Source organism: Hyla sarda, chromosome 5 (assembly GCF_029499605.1).
Source record: "Hyla sarda isolate aHylSar1 chromosome 5, aHylSar1.hap1, whole genome shotgun sequence".
Lineage (NCBI taxonomy): Eukaryota > Metazoa > Chordata > Amphibia > Anura > Hylidae > Hyla > Hyla sarda.
The window spans coordinates 35,420,389-35,442,961 of record NC_079193.1 but is presented as its reverse complement, the minus strand read 5'-3'; the positions used below and the strand labels follow the sequence as shown (position 1 = coordinate 35,442,961).

The window sequence follows — 22,573 nt, the reverse complement described above, 5'->3', positions numbered from 1 at the left end:
AGCCAATCCCTGTATCTAAAAAAAAAGTGAAACAAAGTGCAGGTGGATTGGTGCTGCTTATTGGACCCCCGCAGCAAGATCACAGTGATCCAATAAGTAACAATGGCCCCTTACCCTCCTCCCACTGCTCAATCTTTACACTTTTAATGCAAAGCAAGGTTGTATCAGTGGAGCACAGATCTCACTGTTCAAATTGGGAATAGTTTTCATTGTATTGATCCACAGTTTATTTTTATTTTTTATTTCTTCTACAAATCATATTTTTTTGTTTTTATTCAGCACATTTTATGGTCAAGTAAAAAGTGTAATTATAAAGCACAACTGGCTGCATAAAAAACAAGCCCTCATATGGCTCTGTAGATAGAAAAATTAAAGTAATGACTTTTAAAAGGCGAGGGGAAAAAAACTAAAAGGCAAAGTTTCCTTAAAGGGGCACTCTGCCCCTAAACATGTTATCCCCTGTCCAAAGGATAGGGTCTTGCCGCTGGGAGCTCCCATGATCTCTTGGCCGACACTGCAGCAAAACAGTCATGGAAGCCTGGGACTTTCGTGATCCTGTCGTGACGCCATGCCTCCTCCCAAAGACATGAATGGAGGGGGCGTGGTGGTTTTCATCGCCTGTCATCCGGCAGCGAGCGGCGTTCACTCCGTGCACAAGATGACTGGGGTACTACGATGGATTGTGGGGTCCCCAGTGGCCAGACCTCCGCGATCAGACATGTTATCCCCTATCCTTTGGATAGGAGATAACATGTAGCAGTGGAGTTCCCCTTTAAGGGCTTAATAATAATAATAATATTTTTGAAGCACCAACAAATTTTACTGCCCTATTCAATTCTAAGGGTACATATAAATACAAATACCAGGTTCATATAACTTCTTGATTACGCTTTATTAATTATAAATAACATTTTCGTCATTTACCAACTGATAAAAATAACAAATAATCATTTTATTCTTTGGGTCAGACTCAGCACGATTACAGTGTCCCAACTTTATGTTGTGTTTTTTTATTTTGTTTAGTTTTTAGTTGTTTGGCACAATAGAATCGTGTTTGTATAAAATGAATAAATAAATATTTGTTGCCACTTTCAAAGACTTTTTTCTTTTTTTTTTCTTGACGGAGTTAGGGGGGGGTGATTTTTTTTTTTTAGAAAAGCTTATAGTTCTTATTAGTATCTGTTTCAGATAAGTGTGAATTTTTGGTTGCTATCTATTCTGTTTTTTTGGAGGCAAATTAATAATATACTGCCATTTTTGCATTTATTACTTTTCTTTTTTCTTTTTTTCGTTTTTTGTTACAGCTTTCACCATGTGGAATAAGTAATGATACATTTTTATAGTTTGGATCACTACTGGGGTGACGTTTTAAAATCCACTTACATTATAAAAAAAATAAAAAAAACAGACCATAACGTTTACCTCTTTTTTTTTTTTTTTTTTTGGGGGGGGGGGGGGGAGGGAGGTTCACAATAGCGTAGGAGACCCTACATTTTGTTTTTATAATGGTAATGGAATGTAAAAATACAGTGTGAACCCCTCCTCCCCCCAACCGGAATTCCTGTTGCTTGTCATATTTCTTCTATCTCTAGCTGACAATAGCGTCTTGGAAGAATCCGATCTAACCTCATTCTCAAGTGCCACTTCCATGGTACTTAAGCTATAAACAGAAGCAGCCATTATTACACTGGACACTGAGCAAAGTGCTATAATTGTCCGACGACTCGCTGCCTCCCGCGGGGTGCACACTTTTATGACTTAAAAGCATGATTTCAATTATATTGCTCTAATGCAATTAGATTTTTGGTGAAAGGAGAACTAAGCAACAAAGACATAAACCACACATAAAGCCCAAGTAGGCTTTATTCATTGTCATAGCAACAATAGTCTATTGCATTACATATTCTTTTATTCTTTCTTTAACTACCTTCATTTCACAATTAGGTACAGACGTCGGGAGCAAAATAGCAATAAAAATGTCAAAGCCTTCTAGCTATTAGTGTTGAGCGGCATAGGCCCTATACGAATTCGCGAATATTCGCGAATATATGGAGGAATATTCGTCATATATTCGCTAAATTCGCATATTCGTAATATTCGCGTTTTATTTTCGCATATGCGAAAATTCGCGTATGCGAAAATGAGCATATGCGAAAATTAGCATTTACAAAAATTAACATATGCGAAAATTCGCACGCCAGTCTCACACAGTAGTATTAGAGCCTTCATTACACCACACAAGCTGGAAGCAGAGAGGAATGATCACTGTGATGTCTACTGTGATAAAAAAAAAAAAGAATAGAACATAATATATAGTGCTATATTCGCGAATATTCGCGAATTCGCGAATATGCGATATTCGCAAATAAAATTCTCATTGCGAATATTCGCGGGCAACACTAATAGCTATATATTTATTTATTTGTTTGTTTGTTTATTTATTTATTTACTTATTTTCCAGGAGAATTTTGGTAGGGGGATTGGCTTTTTAATTTGGTCAGCCTCTGGTCATATCTAAAAAATAAAAAAAAACAACCTCACACAAAGCAATTGGCATGTCGGACTCTCAGAAATCAATAGTAAATTCTCCCCCACTGTTTACATTGCTGATAACGTCACATTCTCCAGGCTGAGTGTGAGGAGGTATAGTGAACAGTGGTGCCAGGCCAGGTCAAGGGGCTTAATACCTGCCATGCTATCGTCACTGGCAGCCCACACTATGCTACTGTACATAAAACCCAACATCTGCTTAGTACTTTAAAATCAGTGGACATTGCTCTTTGAATTCTATAAAATCACATACATTGAGACCTCTCTGAGAAGACCACCCAAAATAACAATACAAAAAGATCTTCTAAGGAAAGATCTTTTTAAAGAGGTACTCCACCCATAGATATCTCATCCCCTATTCTAACGTCACCACATCCCCTACCATAGACATGAATGGAGGGGTCATGGTGTGACGTCACAAGGGGGCATGGTGTGACGCTCCAAGGAGTTTGTATGTTCTCCCCATATTTGTGTGGGATTTCTCCTACACACGATGGTGAGGTTAGACTGTAAGCCCCAATGTGGACAAGCACCAAACTGAGGGATGATAAGCTATGTACAGCACTTCAGAATATGTGGGCACTATAAAAAGAAAGGAATTATTATTAAAGGGGTACACCGGGGGAAATCATTTTTTTTTCTTCAAATCAAGTATGGGCCCACAAGAGGCATTCTGTTACTATGATGGTGTAATGCCTCACAGGTGTGGACCCAATGTGCCTTAAGTGGCAGCTATCCAGGCAGGGAGAATGGGGCAAACTGGCACTATAGATAGCGTCAGACACAGCAGAGCTGAACAGTTGTTTATAGCAGAAGCTGTGAGAATAGCTTGCCAAGATGGCTTCAGGTGCCGCAGAAAGGAACTCTGGAACACAGCAGACGGGAACGCAGGTATAACAGAAAGACAGGATCAGGAACTTAAGTACAGCAGACAGGGTTCAGGAAGCAATAGAGGAAACACAACCTTGCTGAGGCCAGGAACAGCAGGTGTGGCAAACTTATATAGGGAGTCCCGGGCTGAGATTGGAGGAAGATCCAATAGTAAGAGCACCCTGTCTCCTTAAGATTCAGCCAGTGCTCATGCGCAGACTCTAGTGGACAGATCAGAAACTGCAGCAGGAGACAAACTAGGGCAGGAAGAACTGAAGATACATGGCACAGAGGATGTCACCTGATGCTGGTAAGAACCACGTCACATGGTATGCTGGTGGATGCCAACTAGCAGCATTACAGGAGGCAAAGTCTCACCTTAAGCAGAGATTTTCTGGATGCATTCTAATTTCTTATTTTTCTTAAAATATGCTTATTCCATGAAATGGCCTTCATCTATATTTCATCTTAGATTGCACCCGAGACTGACTCTAATGAAAGCCTACGGAGAATCTTGGAAAGACACATGAAGATATTTCTTGGAAATGTCGGTATAACAAGTTAAAATTATTGGTGACTTATTCTTAAACATCCATTCTTCAAGTGAAGCAGTCAAATGAAATTAAAAAGTACCTGTCACCAAATACACTGCTCTCAAATACCTCAGGCTATGTTCCTTAGCTACTCATAACACCCCTCCTGCCCTTAAAAACAATTCTAGAGCTTTAAAAAGCTGTGTATCATTCTTTTTTTCTTTCTCGCATAGTGCAATTTCCCAGAAGGAGAAAGTGGGCGTTTCCCAGCAGGCAAGGGAAACCTGCTGGGGACCACTTCTGCCCTCACATCGTGGCAATGCTGTGAATAGAAGACCTCAGGCTCTGTGCATGTTTCAGTCTGTGCAGCTTTCTGTGAGAATCTGTTGAGCTTTCACTTTCTGTGCAGCTGACAATCAAGCTCCGAGCAGGGAAGCACTTCCTGAGATTGGTCCCCTGCCAGGCCAGGAGGAGACCAAACTCACTGTATTAATTGTGGCAGGTAACAGAACAGAGCCACCTAGTGGCCATTTTTTATATTACATTTTAAACATATTTTTGTTGATAATTTTAAAAGCAAGTGAATGGGAAAGTGTCTGCTAATTACCCAAGGAATACTATATTAAAAGTTTTATTTGGTGACAGGTACTCTTTAACCCCTTAACGACGCAGGACGTATATTTACGTCCTGCGCCGGCTCCCGCGATATGAAGCGGGATCGCGCCGCGATCCTGCATCATATCGCGTCGGTCCCGGCGCTCATCAACGGTCGGGACCCGCGGCTAATACCACACATTGCCGATCGTGGCGATGTGCGGTATTAACCCTTTAGAAGCGGCGGTCAAAGCTGACCCCCGCTTCTAAAGTGAAACTGAAAGTGACCCGGCTGCTCAATCGGGCTGTTCGGGACCGCCGCGGTGAAATTGCGGCGTCCCGAACAGCTGATCGGAAACCAGGAGGGCCCTTACCTGCCTCCTCGGTGTCCGATCGACGAATGACTGCTCCGTGCCTGAGATCCAGGCAGGAGCAGTCAAGCGCCGATAATGCTGATCACAGGCGTGTTAATACACGCCAGTGATCAGCATAGGAGATCAGTGTGTGCAGTGTTATAGGTCCCTATGGGACCTATAACACTGCAAAAAAAAAGTAAAAAAAAAGTGTTAATAAAGGTCATTTAACCCCTTCCCTAATAAAAGTTTGAATCACCCCCCTTTTCCCATAAAAAAATAAAACAGTGTAAAAAAAAAAAATAAACATATGTGGTATCGCCGCGTGCATAAATGTCCGAACTATAAAAATATATCATTAATTAAACCGCACGGTCAATGGCGTACGCGCAAAAAAATTCCAAAGTCCAAAAAAGCGTATTTTGGTCACTTTTTATACCATTAAAAAAATGAATAAAAAGTGATCAAAAAGTCCGATCAAAACAAAAATCATACCGATAAAAACTTCAGATCACGGCGCAAAAATGAGTCCTCATACCGCCCTGTACGTGGAAAATTAAAAAAGTTATAGTGGTCAGAAGATGACATTTTTAAACGTATAAATTTTCCTGCATGTAGTTATGATTTTTTTCAGAAGTGCGACAAAATCAAACCTATATAAGTAGGGTATCATTTTAACCGTATGGACCTACAGAATAATGATAATGTGTCATTTTTACCGAAATATGCACTGCGTAGAAACGGAAGCCCCCAAAAGTTACAAAATGGCATTTTTTTTTCGATTTTGTCGCACAATGATTTTTTTTTCCGTTTCGCCGTGCATTTTTGGGTAAAATGACTAATGTCACTGCAAAGTAGAATTGGCGACGCAAAAAATAAGCCATAATATGGATTTTTAGGTGGAAAAAACGAAAGTGCAAAAACAGAAAAACCCTGAGTCCTTAAGGGGTTAATGTATGTGCATTGAATATCAGGACATCTCGGAGAAGCTCTTGCCTTACCAGTTGGCTTCCTTTAAATCAGTGGTCTCAAACTGTGGCCCTCCAGATGTTGCAAAACTTCAACTCAACGGCTGTCCGGGAATGCTGGGAGTTAAAGTTTTGCAACATCTGGAGGGTCACAGTTTGAGACCACTGCTCTAAATATTGCATCATAGAACACAGAAAGCACATGGGGAGCAATTTTTATAATAAATTTTAATTTTCTACATAAGATTAGGACAAAAATGATGACATAATAACTGAAAAATACACATAAAGCCATATAAATAGCATAAAGCCATATAAATAGCATGTTGACCAAAATAAGGAAATAGTAAAATTGAGCAACGTATTCAGGCGCCGAGCGGCAAAGTGATGCGGCGAATGATGAGCGAGTGATGAGAAATGTCAAGAACTGATTAACTCGCAATGAAGGGACGAGCTCATCTGCCTCTTAATGTCTATTCCATGAGGCCACATAGATTGCAGCCACAGATGCCATCATTGCTTCCTGATGATAATCACAGTTTTCGCAATCTTACCGTTAAATCTTATTTTTCTCTTACGTTCTTCACCATCGCTATGGACTGCAAAACTCCATTAAAAGGAACAAGACCTCCATGTGTAATTTACGTTCATTTTCTTGATTTCTAAAGCGAATGATGTAATGATATATTTACATATAGACAATAAAGGAATTTTCCGGGAGAGATGTAATGCCAAACAGGACTTCCATGAGAATGTGCCATTACTTACTTACCTTGATTTATCTTAAAGGGGCACTCCGGAGGGGAAAAATTATTTCCCATCAACTGGTGCCAGAAAGTTAAACAGATTTGTAAATTACTTCTATTTAAAAATCTTAATCCTTGCAGTACTTATCAGCTACTGTATTCTACAGAGGAAGTTCTTTTCTTTTTGAATTTCCTTTCTGTCTGACCACAGTGCTCTCTGCTGACACCTCTGTCCATTTCAGGAACTGTCCAGAGCAGGATAGGTTTGCTATAGGGAATTGTTCCTGCTCTGGACAGTTCCTGAAATGGACAGCGATGTCAGTAGAGAGCACTGTGGTCAGACAGAAAAGAAATTCAAAAAATAAATAACTTCCTGTGGAGCATATAGCAGCTGATAAGTACTGGAAGGATTATGATTTTTAAATAGAAGTAATTTACAAATTTGTTTAACTTTCTGGTACTAGTTGAATAAAAAAAAATAAAAATAAATGTTTTCCAGTGGAGTACCCCTTTAAGGAACTGTTTACCATTTATACCATTTATAAATATATTGATCTTGCAAAATATCATTCTGCACTCCCAATCACACCTCTGAATTTCCGATTGCGGAATTCCACAAGCGGAAATTCAGAAGTGTGAGTGGGAGTGCGGAATCCCATAGAAGTCTATGGGCTTTAATTTGAGGCAGAATTCCACAAGCAGAAATTCTGCCGTGTGAATAGACCCTTAGGCTAGGTTCAGAATACTGAATTTGCGACTGTCTGCCTGCAAAATTTTCCGCGACTATTTTCCGCCTCCAAAGGCGTTTTTCAGTTTCATGCGTAATTTTGTCATTTCTGTGAGTAATCCGCTGCTATTCCGAACGGAAATGACGCCACCAAATCTGCCTTAAATTTTCGCTTAAATTCGACGCACTGAGAGCCCCTTTGCTCCTTTTGGACCATCTGATCACATGATCTGACCCAGGTCCGTCAATTTTTTCAAGTTTGGCTGGGGAAGTAAGATCCAAGCCACAAGAAAAAGCACAACTCCTTGACCAAAAAGGAAAATGGAGATTGCAAACTGGATAAGGGGCTTATTTAAAAGGAAGAATGTGGGCTAGTCCAAGAACCAGTGGACTGATCATATTAAAATTTCTGACTCAAATCCGTACGGATTTTCCGCATGTAATCTGCTTTCAATCTGCCTACGTTCCGCGTTCGAACAAAAATCCGCCGAGAAATGAGAGTCCCATTGAAGTCAATGGGATTCTGCGGCGGAAACTCGTCTGAAGAAAGAGCACCTCCTTTCTTCATGCGGAAATTTTCAAGCTGAAATTAGGCACAAAATTCCGAGTGAAAAAATCCGAAGTATGAACAGGTGCACGGAAATCCCATTGACTCGCATGTACTTTTTAGCAAGCGGAATTTCAGACGGAAATTTTAAATCGGAATTTCGGTCGGAAATTCCTTAGTCTGAACCTAGCCTTAGGCTTCAATCTAAGGCTGGGTTCCCATTATCATTTGTGCCTCTGATGGACGGATACTTTGGAATACTGCCGACTTACCGATTTACCGATGACAGGCAAGGGCTTCATTCATTTTAATGGCTGGAGCCAAGTGACTAAGTTTGGTTCTTTTTCCAAGTTAATCTGAGTTTTGGTTTGGACTGAGAAGTGCAGTTTGCAGCCCTTTTCCATCCGAGACAAATCTCAGGTATGTTGTCGCTAACTGATTGTGCTCTAGCCATTGAAATTAATGGTGTCTGGATACATCGACATGTCATTTTGACTGTTTTCCAACATTTCTGTTCATCAAAGGTGGAAGTCGTAATGTGAACCTAGCCTAAAAGACCGAAGAGAGCTGCTAAGCTTCCTATGAGTTGGAAAGTAAGGGACTGACCAAATAAGAATGCTCATGGTTAAATTGTTATGAAAACATAGGGGGTGCATGATGACAGAAAGTATATACAGGGGCCAATGCACTAGGGCTGGGCGGTATACCGGTTCATACCGAATACCGAAATTTTTGTGCTGCGCGATGTGAATTTTAACCCATACCGCAATACCAGTTTGGCCCATCCCCCTCGGGAATTAATGAATTATCAGCAGCGTTGCGCTGTCCCCAGATCGGGGAACTAATCATATGTGACCCGCAAGCTCTATTCTGCCCCCCCCCCCAATTAATTATTAGCCCAGCGCTGCGCTGTCCCCATCGGGGTACTACTCATATATGTCACCCGCAAGCACTGCCCTCCTTGTCCTGTTTGTTGCGGCCACTGACGCTGACACTCTATACCAGTGGTCTTCAACCTCTAGATGTTGCAAAACTACAACTCCCAGCATGCCCGGACAGCCGTTGGCTGTCCGGGTATGCTGGGAGTTGTAGTTTTGCAACATCTAGAGGTCTGCAGGTTGAAAACCACTGATCTATACTGTATCCCTATGCCCGGGCTGCAAAAGGTAAACAATATAAACTTTAACTCACCTTCCCCCGTCGGTCCGGACCCGCTTCCTAGTGAATGGAACGTCGGAGAGCCGTCAGCCTATCACTGGCCGCAGCAATGTTCCGCCTCGGCCGTTGATAGGCTGAGCCCACTGTCATGTAAGAAGCCAGCTTCTTACATGACAGTGGGCTCAGCCTATCACCGGCCGAGGCGGAACATCGCTGCGGCCGGTGATAGGCTGATGGCTCTCCGACGTTCACGTCCCCAGGAAGAGCGTAAGGCCAATTTAGGAACATGTGTTAAAGTTTTGTTAACCTTTTGCAGCCCGGGCTTAGGGATACAGTATAGAGTGTCAGCGCCGGCAGCCGCAACAAACAGGAGGACGAGGAGAGCAGCGCTTGCGGGTGACGTGAGTAGTACCCCGATGGGAACAGCACAGTGCTGGGCTAATACTTTTTTTTTTTTGGGGGGGGGGGGGAATACCGTGGAACTGCCATAAGTTACAAAAATACAGCGATACACATATTTGGCCATACCGGCCAGCCCTACCATGCACTTTCTTTGCCCAGGGCCTTCTGCTGTCTGCCCCTATTGTTGTATGCAGGTCATAGCATCAAGTTCTGGACCAGCCGTATGTCTATCTAAGGCTGAATACAACAGATTCTCTGACCTCTACAAGTGGCCTTAAAACTCTTCACTTTAAAAACCCAAAGATTTGCTGCCAAAATCTATTTTAATAATAAAGTAGCAGTTACTGAGCTTTCTGGAAAATGCACAAAGTCAACTTAAATAATAGATGTGAAGCAAATCACTGTCACAAATTGTAGATAAAGAGCATCAGCTGGTGCACACAGCCAGTGAATTTGTCGCGGTGAACGCCGTGTCTGATGTGATCACTCATGTCAGGGATTCCCAGACAAATGGACTGTTACCGACATACAGTAGTTCATAGATCTTATATATGTGATCACCCGCACTCATTCCAGCTCTATGACAGAATGCCGCAGAAAAACATGTCACAGTATATCAAGATATTCGGCAATGCACTGGACTTATCTGCCCTAATGTTAAAACGAATATACTGATGGGTATTCTTAGTGCAAGGCATGAAGGGATGGTGCACAACAATGGGTCACCACCGAGTTAATATACAGGGTGGGCCATTTATATGGATACACCTTAATAAAATGGGAATGGTTGGTGATATTAACTTCCTGTTTGTGGCACATTAGTATATGTGACGGGGGGAAACTTTTCAAGATGGGTGCTTACCATGGCGGCCATTTTGAAGTCGGACATTTTGAATCCAACTTTAGTTTTTTCAATAGGAAGAGGGTCATGTGACACATCAAACTTATTGGGAATTTCACAAGAAAAACAATGATGTGCTTGGTTTTAACGTAACTTAACGTTATTTACAAGTTTCTTATCACTTGTAAAATGTGTTCAATGTGCTGCCCATTGTGTTGAATTATCAATGCAACCCTCTTCTCCCACTCTTCACACACTGATAACAACACCGCAGGAGAAATGCTAGCACAGGCTTCCAGTATCCGTATACACTGCTATATACTACTATATACACCGCAGGAGAAATGCTAGCACAGGCTTCCAGTATCCGTATACACTGCTATATACTACTATATACACCGCAGGAGAAATGCTAGCACAGGCTTCCCGTATCCGTATACACTGCTATATACTACTATATACACCGCAGGAGAAATGCTAGCACAGGCTTCCAGTATCCGTATACACTGCTATATACTACTATATACACCGCAGGAGAAATGCTAGCACAGGCTTCCAGTATCCGTATACACTGCTATATACTACTATATACACCGCAGGAGAAATGCTAGCACAGGCTTCCAGTATCCGTAGTTTCAGGTGCTGCACATCTCGTATCTTCACAGCATAGACAATTGCCTTCAGATGACCCCAAAGATAAAAGTCCAAGGGGGTCAGATGGGGAGACCTTGAGGGACATTCAACTGGCCCACGATGACCAATCCACTTTACAGGAAACTGTTCATCTAGGAATGCTCGGACCTGACACCCATAATGTGGTGGTCACCATCTTGTTGGAAAAACTCAGGAAACATGCCAGGTCCGAGCATTCCTAGATGAACAGTTTCCTAGAAAGTGGATTGGTTGTCGTGGGCCAGTTGAATGGCCCCCAAGGTCTCCCGATCTGACCCCCTTAGACTTTTATCTTTGGGGTCATCTTAAGGCAATTGTCTATGCTGTGAAGATACAAGATGTGCAGCACCTGAAACTACGGATACTGGAAGCCTGTGCTAGCATTTCTCCTGCGGTGTATATAGTAGTATATAGCAGTGTATACGGATACTGGAAGCCTGTGCTAGCATTTCTCCTGCGGTGTTGCTATCAGTGTGTGAAGAGTGGGAGAAGAGGGTTGCATTGACAATCCAACACAATGGGCAGCACATTGAACACATTTTATAAGTGGTCAGAAACTTGTAAATAACTCATGAAATAATAAAGTTACATTAAAACCAAGCACATCATTGTTTCTCTTGTGAAATTCCCAATAAGTTTGATGTGTCACATGACCCTCTTTCTATTGAAAAAACAAAAGTTGGATTCAAAATGGCTGACTTCAAAATGGCCACCATGGTCACCACCCATCTTGAAAAGTTTCCCCCGTCACATATACTAATGTGCCACAAACAGGAAGTTAATATCACCAACCATTCCCATTTTATTAAGGTGTATCCATATAAATGGCCCACCCTGTATACTTTTAGTGTTTTTTGTTCTTTTTGATATTTTTACTTTTACACTCAAAGCAAAGCAAAGTCATTAATTATATCAAAGCAAGTCATTAATGATACTGTATATAGAATTATATATCGGGCAACAGTTACTGTAAGTGATAGTGTTGGACCTGCAGTGGTAGCTTACAGGAGTCAGGGCTGGTGCAAGGATTTTTGCCACCCTAGGCGAAAGCTAATTTTGCTGCCCCTTGATTCTGCTCATTGGTTCCAGCTTTTGACATGCCCCACCTTACTACTGGGGTGACACACTGTAACAAACCTCCTTCTCATGTAATCACCTTACTACTGGGGTGACACACTGTAACAAACCTCCTTCTCATGTAATCACCTTACTACTGCGATGACACACTGTAACAAACCTCCTTCTCATATAATCACCTTACTAGGGTGACACACTGTAACAAACCTCCTCCTCATATAATCACCTTACTAGGGTGACACACTGTAACAAACCTCCTCCTCATATAATCACCTTACTAGGGTGACATACTAACAAACCTCCTCATCATTTAATCACTTTCCTAGGGGGACACACTGTAACAAACCTCCTCCTTATGTAATCTCCTTACTGCTGGGGTGACACACTGTAACAAACCTCCTTCTCATGTGACACACTGTACTAACCCTCCTCCTCATGTAATTACCTTACTACTGGGATGAAACATTGTAATAACCCTCCTCCTCATGTAATCACCTTACTACTGGGATGACACACTGTAACAAACCTCCTCCTCATGCAATTACCTTACTACTGGGGTGACACGGTAGTGCTGGCTGGGCGGGTGCTTCGGGTGAGCAGAGGCTTCGGAGGCTATCTGGCTACTAACTTTCTTGTAGCATGCAGAGTGGCGCCCCATCAAGAGGGCGCTCTAGGCGGCTGCCTATTTTGCCTATAGGCAGAACAGGCCTAAACCACCCCTATAAAACTTTATGAGCAGGGAAACATTGTATGCATTGGACAGAACATTGGTAGATGCAATGATATGGAACCCTAGATATTTTAGGGACCCCTTAATTCACACAGGTTAGCTTCCTGGGGTACATAGGTATTTTCTATGACAGTTTTTTTGTGCAAACCTCATTTGCACACAAATGTTGGGGTGTGGAGTGGGACTTAGCGTGGCGCTCTGCTGTCCAGCACATTTATTGAAGCCCATGTCAGTAAATTTGAGTAAATTTGATGCATTGATTAAAAATGATGCATTGTATTCTCTCCTGGAGGCAGTGGTCCTAAGAGCAACACTGTAATAAGGCATATCATGTCTCTGTGTAAACTCTGATGTACACAGAGGTGACTCTATAGCAGTGGTCTTCAACCTGTGGACCTCCAGATGTTGCAAAACTACAACTCCCAGCATGGCCGGACAGCCAACGGCTGTCCGGGCATGCTGGGAGTTGTAGTTTTGAAACATCTGGAGGTCCGCAGGTTGAAGACCACTGCTCTATAGCATCTATAGCACTCTATGGGCATCTGGATCCATGAACATGAGGTTTTCACCCATCAATGTTTAAAGGGGCACTCCAGTGAAAACCTTTTTTCTTTTAAATCAACTGGTGGCAGAAAGTTAAACATATTTGTAAATTACTTCTATTAAAAAATCTTAATCCTTCCTGTACTTATTAGCTGCTGAATACTACAGAGGAAATTCTTTTCTTTTTGGAATGCTCTCTGATGACATCACGAGCACAGTTCTCTCTGCTGACGTTATTATAATAATAATATCACTTTATTTATTGTTGTCCTTAGTGGGATTTGAACCCAAGTCCCCAACACTGCAAGGCAGCAGTGCTAACCACTGAGCCACCATGCTGCCCTTAGCATACATCTGCTATGCACGGTTGCTAAAATGGACAGAGATGTCAGCAGAGAGAACTGTGCTCATGATGTCATCAGTGTTCCAAAATGAAAGGAATATCCTCTGTAGCATTCAGCAGCTAATAAGTACTGGAAGGATTAAGATTTTTTAATAGAAGTAAATTACAAATATGTTTAACTTTCTGCCACCAGTTGATTTAAAAGAAAAAAGGTTTTCACCGGAGTACCCCTTTAAAGATGACCATACACATCAGATTAAAGTAGGTTGATGGGTAATCAAACGATAGTCTGATGTATGATCATTTTGCTGACACATGATACAGGACCAATTATACGGGGTGAAGGACAATTCATCTATTTGGGAATATTCTGGGAATGTTCTAAGATTATTCTGTCCCAAAAGAATGTTTGTGAACAAACGAACAGTCATTAGTCGAACGAACAGTCTAGTGAGCAATCTTTCATCCAACTATCGCCTGAGGAGTTCCAACATGGCCGACTTTTTTCTACACAATACGGTCTGTCATTGGTTGGCTAAAATAATGGTTAGTTGTTAATTTTTACTAGATAAATGATCGTTTAGGTTAAAATTGTCCACTTTCCTCATTTTTCAAGGGGTTATCCACCATAAAGTGATTTTAGTACGTAACACTTAGGAAGGATCTGCGCTTGTCTTGGGCTGTGTTGTGAGATTACCACAACGGTGTGGCTAGCTTTCTGTGAACTGGCTATTTCCTGTTGGAGTTTGTTCTCTCAAACTACAAATTCCATAGTTCCTTGTTTGCAAGTTTGAGGTTGTTTTTCTTCCTCCCACACATCAGCCACCCCATTCATTGAAACACACCTGTGAGCCCTTCAATGCAATAGACCAGTGTTTTCTGACACGGTTGCCTCCAGCTGTTTCAAATGATTGCAAAAGGATCTCCCACCCTATGGTCGCTGCACCCATTGAAGCAGACAGGTTCCCTCTGAACACCTGACTAGTGATGTAATGTCTCGATTGCACTGCATCCTGGGAAACAACACCCATTTTGTATGCTGTTAAAAATAAATGTAGGGGCAAAAATCACAGAAGAATTGCGAGACCACCATGAAACACAAATACAGACACTATAAAATAAAATAAATAAAAAATCCAGGAATACCCCTTTAATCTAAAGTACACTGTCACCTTAACACTTGGTGGCATGGCATTTCCTTGTAAAAAGCAATGAGGTATATGGGGGCATGTGCGATGCAAGAGGTGAAAACACATAATAATAATCTAATTAGTGTTGCTCACGAATATTCGCAATTCGAATATTATTCGCGAATATCGCATATTCGCGAATTCGCGAATTTCGCGAATATAGCGCTATATATTCGTAATTACGAATATTTGTTTTTTTTTTGTTTTTTTTTCACAGTACACATCACAGTGATCACCCCTCTCTGCTTCCAGCTTATGTGGTGTAAAGAAGGCTCTAATACTACTGTGTGAGACTGGCGTGCGAAAATTCGCATGTGCGAAAATTCGCATGTGCGAAAATTCGCATATGCTAATTTTTGCATATGCGGATTTTCGCGTATTCTAATTTTGTATATGCTAATATTCACATATGTAACTTTTCGCATATGCGAAAATAAAACGAGAATATAACGAATATGCGAATATTCGCGAATATATGACGAATATTCGCCCATATATTCGCGAATATTCGCGAATTCGAATATGGCCTATGCCGCTCAACACTAAATCTAATAAGCATCAAACAAGAAAATAGAGACCTACAGTAAAGTTCACAGATAGAGACATGGGGGGGGGGGGGGGGATAAAACAATGTAGTGTCCTGTGCCTTTACTTCCCAAATTCCCAATTGGTTCCTCCATTATAGAGATTGTCGCACAGTTTAAAGGGGAACTCTGGTGGGGGGGGGGGGGGGGAATTAAATCAATTGGTGCCAGAAAATTAAACATTTGTAAATTACTTCTATTTAAATATCTTAAGCCTTCCAGTACTTATCAGCTGCTGAATGCTCCAAAGGAGGTTGTGAAATTCTTTCCAGTATGACCACAGTGCTCACTGCTCCCCTCTGTCCATGTCAGGACCTGTTCATAGCATGAACAAATCACCATAGCAAACCTCTCCTGCTCTAGACAGTTCCTGACATGGTCAGAGGTGTCAGCAGAGAGCACTGTGGTCAGACAGAAAATAAATTCAAAAAGAAAAGAACTTCCTCTGTAGTATACAGCAACTGATAAGTACTGAAAGGATTAAGATTTTTAAATAGAAGTAATTTACAAATCTGTTTAACTTTCTGGCACCAGTTGAGTAAAATAAAACATTTTTTATAAATTCCACCGGAGTACCCCTTTAAGGCTTTGAATTGAACCTCAAATGCTAAGAAATTAAGATATTTTGAAGGAAATAGAGGTTTTCTAGAAACTGAAACTCTAATTGTTTAATATTTTGTGACATTCTGCTGTTATGTAGGAAATAGGTCAGGACAAATCGGGACAATTAGGAGACGAGCGACATGGAATTGTTACAGTAGGTTGGTAATAAGGAGAGGAAAGTGCTGGCCTGGGTCTGTGGGGTTCCATCAAGCGGCTGTGGTGCTAGTTAGTGAGCTGTAGATTTATATCCCTCCAGGATACACTTCTGTTCATTGCTGATGACCCTCGTCTCCCTCCTCTCCCTGACCGTGATGTTACTGCCACTTCTGGATATGTTGTCTTTTACCTCTTTAAACCACAACTCAGATGAGACGGCTTCATTCTGTCATGGCGATATTATCAGAGTTTGCTCATTCTCTCTTCGGTGGGACAGGGGTTTACGTATTAAGTAACAAATTATTATACATTTTCTACCACAAAACCAATAAACTTCCAAAAAACACCAAACTTACAAAAGAATATAATCAGAAAATCTTAATTGAGTCCAAAATATAATCCGATAAAATTGACATAATTATTTTTTTTTAATTGTATTATATTTTGGACTTAAAGGGTTCTCCGCTGCTCAGCATTTGGAACAAACTTTTCCGAACGCTGGAACCGGCGCCGGGAGCTCGTGATGTCACAGCCCTGCCCCCTCGTGACATCACGCCCTGCCCCCTCAATGCAAGTCTATGGGAGGGGGCGTGACAGATGTCACGCCCCCTCCCATAGACTTGCATTGAGGGGGCGGGGCATGATGTCACGAGGGGGCAGGGCTGTGACATCACAAGCTCCCGATGCCGGCTCCAGCGTTCGGAAAAGTTTGTTCCAAACGATGAGCAGCGGAGAACCCCTTTTAACAAAGATTTTCAGATTATATTCTTTTGTAAGTTTGGTGTTTTTTTCTATAGGGAGTTCATTAGTGAATTATGAACAGTTTAATATGGTTATGTATTGGCCTATCTATTGGTTTACAACACAATACCAATAAGATAAGTAGCAAGGAAACAAAGTTTTCTCAAGAACGGTGAGCACTTTCCCTTATCCTCATTAGTGATATGGGGCCGGGATGCCTAATTTATGGGTTGTAAGTACTAACACACAAATATAGTATAATTCAATGTTCCCCAACCTGCAGCTCTCCCAATATCGGAAACCAAGAGCTCTCAAGGCATGCTGGGAGACCATAGGAGACCATGGCTCTATTTAATGCTGCATTTCATGCCCTACAATATGCTAATACATGTACACAGAGAATTCCATGAGCCATTATTATTTGGTCAGTCCATTACTTTCCAACTCATAGGAAGCTTAGCAGCTCTCTTCGGTCTTTTAGGCTAGGTTCACATCACGACTTCCACCTTTGATGCACAGATATGTTGGAAAACAGTCAAAATGACATGTCGATGTATCCAGACACCATTAATTTCAATTGTTAGAGCGTAGTCAGTTAGCGACAACATACCTGAGATTTGTCTCGGATGGAAAAGGGCTGCAAACTGCACTTCTCAGTCCAAACCAAAACTCAGATACACTCGGAAAAAGACCCAAACTTAGTCACTAGGCTCCAGCCATTAAAATGAATGGAGCCCTTGCCTGTCATCAGTAAGTCGATAAGTCAACAGTATTGCAAAGTATCTGTCCATCAGAGGCACAAATGATAATGGAAACTCAGCCTTAGATTGAAGCCTAAGGGTCAATTCACACGGCAGAATTTCCGCTTGTGGAATTCTGCCTCAAATTAAAGCCCATAGACTTCTATGGGATTCCGCACTCCCACTCACAGTTCTGAATGGGAAATTCAGAAGTGTGAATGGGAGTGTACGGAATCCCATAGAAGTCTATGGGCTTTAATTTGAGGCAGAATTCTGCAAGTGGAAATTCTGAGGTGTGAATGGGAGTGCGGAATCCCATAGAAGTCTATGGGCCTATGGTGTCATTAGACTGCTCTAACTAAAGAGTCCATGTGAAGTTGCACTTATGGTATGTCCACCTCTGCAACAGTATAGTTTTAGCTACTAATCTGAACAGGGGATTTATCAATTGTTTTGCAGGATCAATATATTTATAAATCTTTGAAAATGGTGCACATTGTAGATTCGAAACAACATGGTAAACAGTTCCTTAAAGGGGTACTCCACTGGAAAACATTTTTTTTTTTTTAAATGAACTGGTGCCAGAAAGTTATACATATTTGTTTAACTTACTTCTTTTTACTTCTATAAAAAATATTTGTCCTTCCAGTACTTATTAGCAGCTGTGTGCTACATAGGAAATTATTTTCTTTTTTTTTGAATATTTTTTTTGTCTTGTCCACAGTGCTCTCTGCTGACACCTGATTACCGTATCGGGAACTGTCCAGAGCAGGAGAAAATCCCCAAAACAAACCTATGCTGCTCTGGACAGTTCCTGACACAGACAGAGGTGTCAGCAGAGAGCACTGTGGACAAGACAAAAAGAAATCCAAAAAGAAAATAATTTCCTCTGTAGCATTCAGCTGCTAATGAGTACTGGAAGGATTAAGATTTTTAAATAGAAGTGATTTACAAATCTGTTTAACTTTCTGGCACCAGTTGATTTAAAAAAAAATGTTTTCCCCCGGAGTACCCTTTTAACTTTATTTAGAAACCTCAGAGAATCCAGATATTAAATATACAATTAAGTCTGGAGCTTCCTTGTGATAACAATAATACAGACTTTTTCGACTCGTGGTAGAGAAGAAAACGGTATAATCCAAATTGCCGGCACCGAGAAAACAACAATGATTGCCATTGCCTTCCCAGTAGTGGAGCTGAATAATTATACTCGTCTCCATGTTCCTACCGCTCAAAATAATCACCTATGGACTGTGACCGCACTCGGCTTCCTGAAAGTCTATCTAGTAATCACTTACTGACTACTTAGGTTAAACATGAAGGATGATTGCTTATTCCAAATTTACCGAAAGACTCAGCTAGACATTTCCCTGCGGTGACACCGCAGGGTCCAGAAGTTGTAATGCTTATAACCAATGCAATGTGCTACTTAACAAACCAAATGTAACTTAATTAATACATTAAAAAGTAACACAACCTAAACAACTTATTTCTATCCATATGTATTTGAGCTTTGGTTTATTCATGCAAAGGATTTTCCTTTGAAAAAGCATTCATATACCTTACTGTATTACAAAGCTTAGTGCTTAAAGGGGTACTCCGGTGGAAAACTTTTTTTTTTTTTTTTTTTAAATCAACTGGTGCCAGAAAGTTAAACAGATTTGTAAATCACTTCTATTAAAAAATCTTAATCCTTCCAGTACTTTTTAGGGGCTGTATACTAAAGAAATCCAAAAAAGAAATGCATTTCCTGTGATGTCCTGACCACAGTGCTCTCTGCTGACCTCTGCTGTCCATTTTAGGAACTGTCCAGAGAAGGAGAAAATCCCCATAGCAAACATATGCTTCTCTGGACAGTTCCTAAAATGGACAGCAGAGGTCAGCAGAGAGCACTGTGGTCAGGACATCACAGGAAATGCATTTCTTTTGGGATTTCTCTTTAGTATACAGCCCCTAAAAAGTACTGGAAGGATTAAGATTTTTCAATAGAAGTGATTTACAAATCTGTTTAACTTTCTGCACGCTGGGTCTCCCGGCGTCTTTGCCTGCCTTTACCTGCCTGTTTGCTGAAAACTGCTATGCACGTGCACTTTTGGATGACTAGTTCGGATTAAAGTCACCTTTACAAGTCCTTTGAAGTGGGTGAGTGCCATCTCTTTTTTTCTACCTTGCATTTTTGGAAGATTTCTGCCATTTTCTGTGAGATTGAGCACCACCCCTAGGACTGTATTCACACTGCACCCAGTCACGGTTTTTGTTCACTCCTTGCACAGCAGTGCCGGATAGTGTTTCTTTCTGGTTTTACTGTGATTTACAAATCTATTTAACTTTCTGGCACCAGTTGATTTAAAAAAAAAAAAACTTTTCCGCGGGAGTACCCCTTTAAGCTGGCCATACACATGAGATAGCTATTGGCCAAATGTAAGATTGACAGATAGCTATCTCTGCCAGGCTTAAAGGGGTACTCTGCTGCTAGACTTCTTATCACCTATCTAAAGGATAGGGGATAAGATGTCTGATCGTGGGGGTCCATCCGCTGGGACCCCTGCGTTCTCCAGGCGTTCTGAACAAACACCGGGTTTCTGGCGGCAGTGATCATGATGTCACGCCACGCCCTCTCCATTCATGTCTATGGGAGCGGAGTTACCTTTGGATAGCCGATAAGATGTCTAGCAGCTTAAAGGGGTACTCCGGCCCTAGACATCTTATCCCTTTATCCAAAGGATAGGGGATAAGATGTCTGATCACGGGGATCCCACTGCTGGGGACCCCCACGATCTCCGTGCTGCACCCAGCATTCGTTTAGAGCATCGGGTTCAGCGCTGGAGGCTCGTGATGTCAGAGCCGTTCCCCTCTCTTGATGTCACGGCCCCACCCCCTCAATGCAAGTCTATGGGAGGGGGTGTGATGGCCATCACGCCCCCTCCCATAGACTTGCATTGAGGGGGCATGGCCGTGATGTCACGGGCGGGGCATGACTCTGACTTTACGAGCCTCTGCCCCGCATCGCCAGTCATGCGACACGGAGCGAAGTTCGCTCAGTGCACCGGATGTCTGGGGTACCGCAGCCGAGATCGCGGGGATCCCCAGCGGCGGGACCCCCGCTATCAGACACCTATTCTTTGAACAGGAGATAAGATGTCTAGCAGTGGAGTACCCCTTTAATGTCTATTTGTTTTTTAATAGAAAGGGGGGAAAGTCTCTTCCAGGTACCTTTGATGGTGCCTTATATTCATACCCGTATAAACTGTGAATGAAAATGTCCTTTTAATGAGTTAATTGAAACACGTTTTTCCACTGTTAATAAATTCCAACTAGTTTTTCTATATTATCTTTCTCCACAAGATTTTTCCTTTTTTTTCATGTCCCTAGTCGGCCTCTGTTTTTGTTTCCAGGTCTTTGGATTTGTGTTGTCGGCTCAGCAAAAAGTACCATGTGCTCTGACCTCTGGAACACCTTCACAGGCCGGCGGCACGGTTATATACTGACGGAGAGAAATCAGCAACCGGGGGTAATGTAGGATTCAGCACATTCTAAAACATACACAGCCAGGAGACACAGAATATACTAAAGTGACCCTAAGTGACTGACCTCAATAACTATCTGAGCTTGTTGGGGCAAATGTATATACGAATAACATGCTACATATTTAGTTGAGCATTAATAGGGCCTGATAGGTGAAGAATTATCATAAATTATTGGGTGTCATAAAAAAAACTGCTATTCCTTGTGCAATTTCTCATGTAGTTGTTGGCTTTTACTGGAAAAATATGATCAAAATGTTCATTATTATAAAATCTCTGATTAAATAAATTTCAATGTATTGCATTGGTTTAGTGATTGATTTTAGGTCAGTATTTGTTCAGTAATTTTGTCAGTATTTGTTCTGTATTTTGGTCAGCATATTTAGCCAAAAAAAAAAAAAAACAGTAGTGGAATTAACACAGAGAACAATTATGTAAAAATTTGCTAAATTGTTTTGGAACCACTCCTGGTTTGGGCTAAACATTTTTCCCAAAAGAGTGACCAAAATACTTCAAAGTTGTTATTCATGACAATAATTGACAATAAGAGTCATAACTCCACTTTGACATTATAGGCTAGGTTTTTTTTTTTTTTTTTTTTTTTTTTATGTAATTAAAAATACTAGTACAGTTTTTGGTACCAGGAGATAAGATGTCTAGGGGCGGAGTACCCCTTTAAGGGGTGATACAGAGATCTAAAAGTATACAGACACAAAAGGGGATTCTTTACTGTAAGAGTAGTGAGACTGTCAAATTTTCTGCTAGAGAAAGAGAAATATCCTTACCCAATAAAGAAGGAGATATTTACTGTAAGACCAGTGGGGGGGTCTAAATCTGTTTTTGATCTAATTCTGTGAATTTTATTTCACACTAATTGCGGGAGTTTTTTTGTGTTTTTTTTACAAGTTCTAAATTCCGTCATTTTGACCTTTTGGTGTTACTAGACCAGTTTTTGAAGTGACGGATGCAGTGGTAACGTATTTATTATCTGCGAGTTTGAAAAAAAAAAAATACGCAAATGTAGATCACTTCCCGACCATGTCTAAAAAAAATTACTACTCCTTTGGTGTTTTTAAGGCGGTTTTAATTCCTTTTTGGACTTTAGCGGTCAAAAAAAGTGATGGCGATACCTTTTTTAATAAAATTTCGTAGGGTACCATAAAAAAAAACTTATAAAAAAAGATACAGTAATGATGGAAAAAATTGTATTTAATGAAATGTATCTTTTTTTACAACAACATTTTAATTAATTTTTAAACAGGGATCAATTAATGTGGGCGGGCAGGGCACTAAAAATGTAGCCGACAATCCCTCTAATACTAATCAGCTGCTGCATGCTCCAGAGCAAGTTGTGTACTTCTTTCCAGTCTGACAGTGCTCT

At 41.1% G+C, this 22,573-nt stretch overlaps 1 protein-coding gene across 2 annotated transcripts in view; it reads right to left on the bottom strand.

The window, feature by feature from the left end:
- PLXDC2 (plexin domain containing 2) overlaps positions 1-22,573 on the bottom strand; it is a 578,876-nt gene that overhangs the window by 329,887 nt on the left and 226,416 nt on the right. The window lies entirely within an intron of this gene.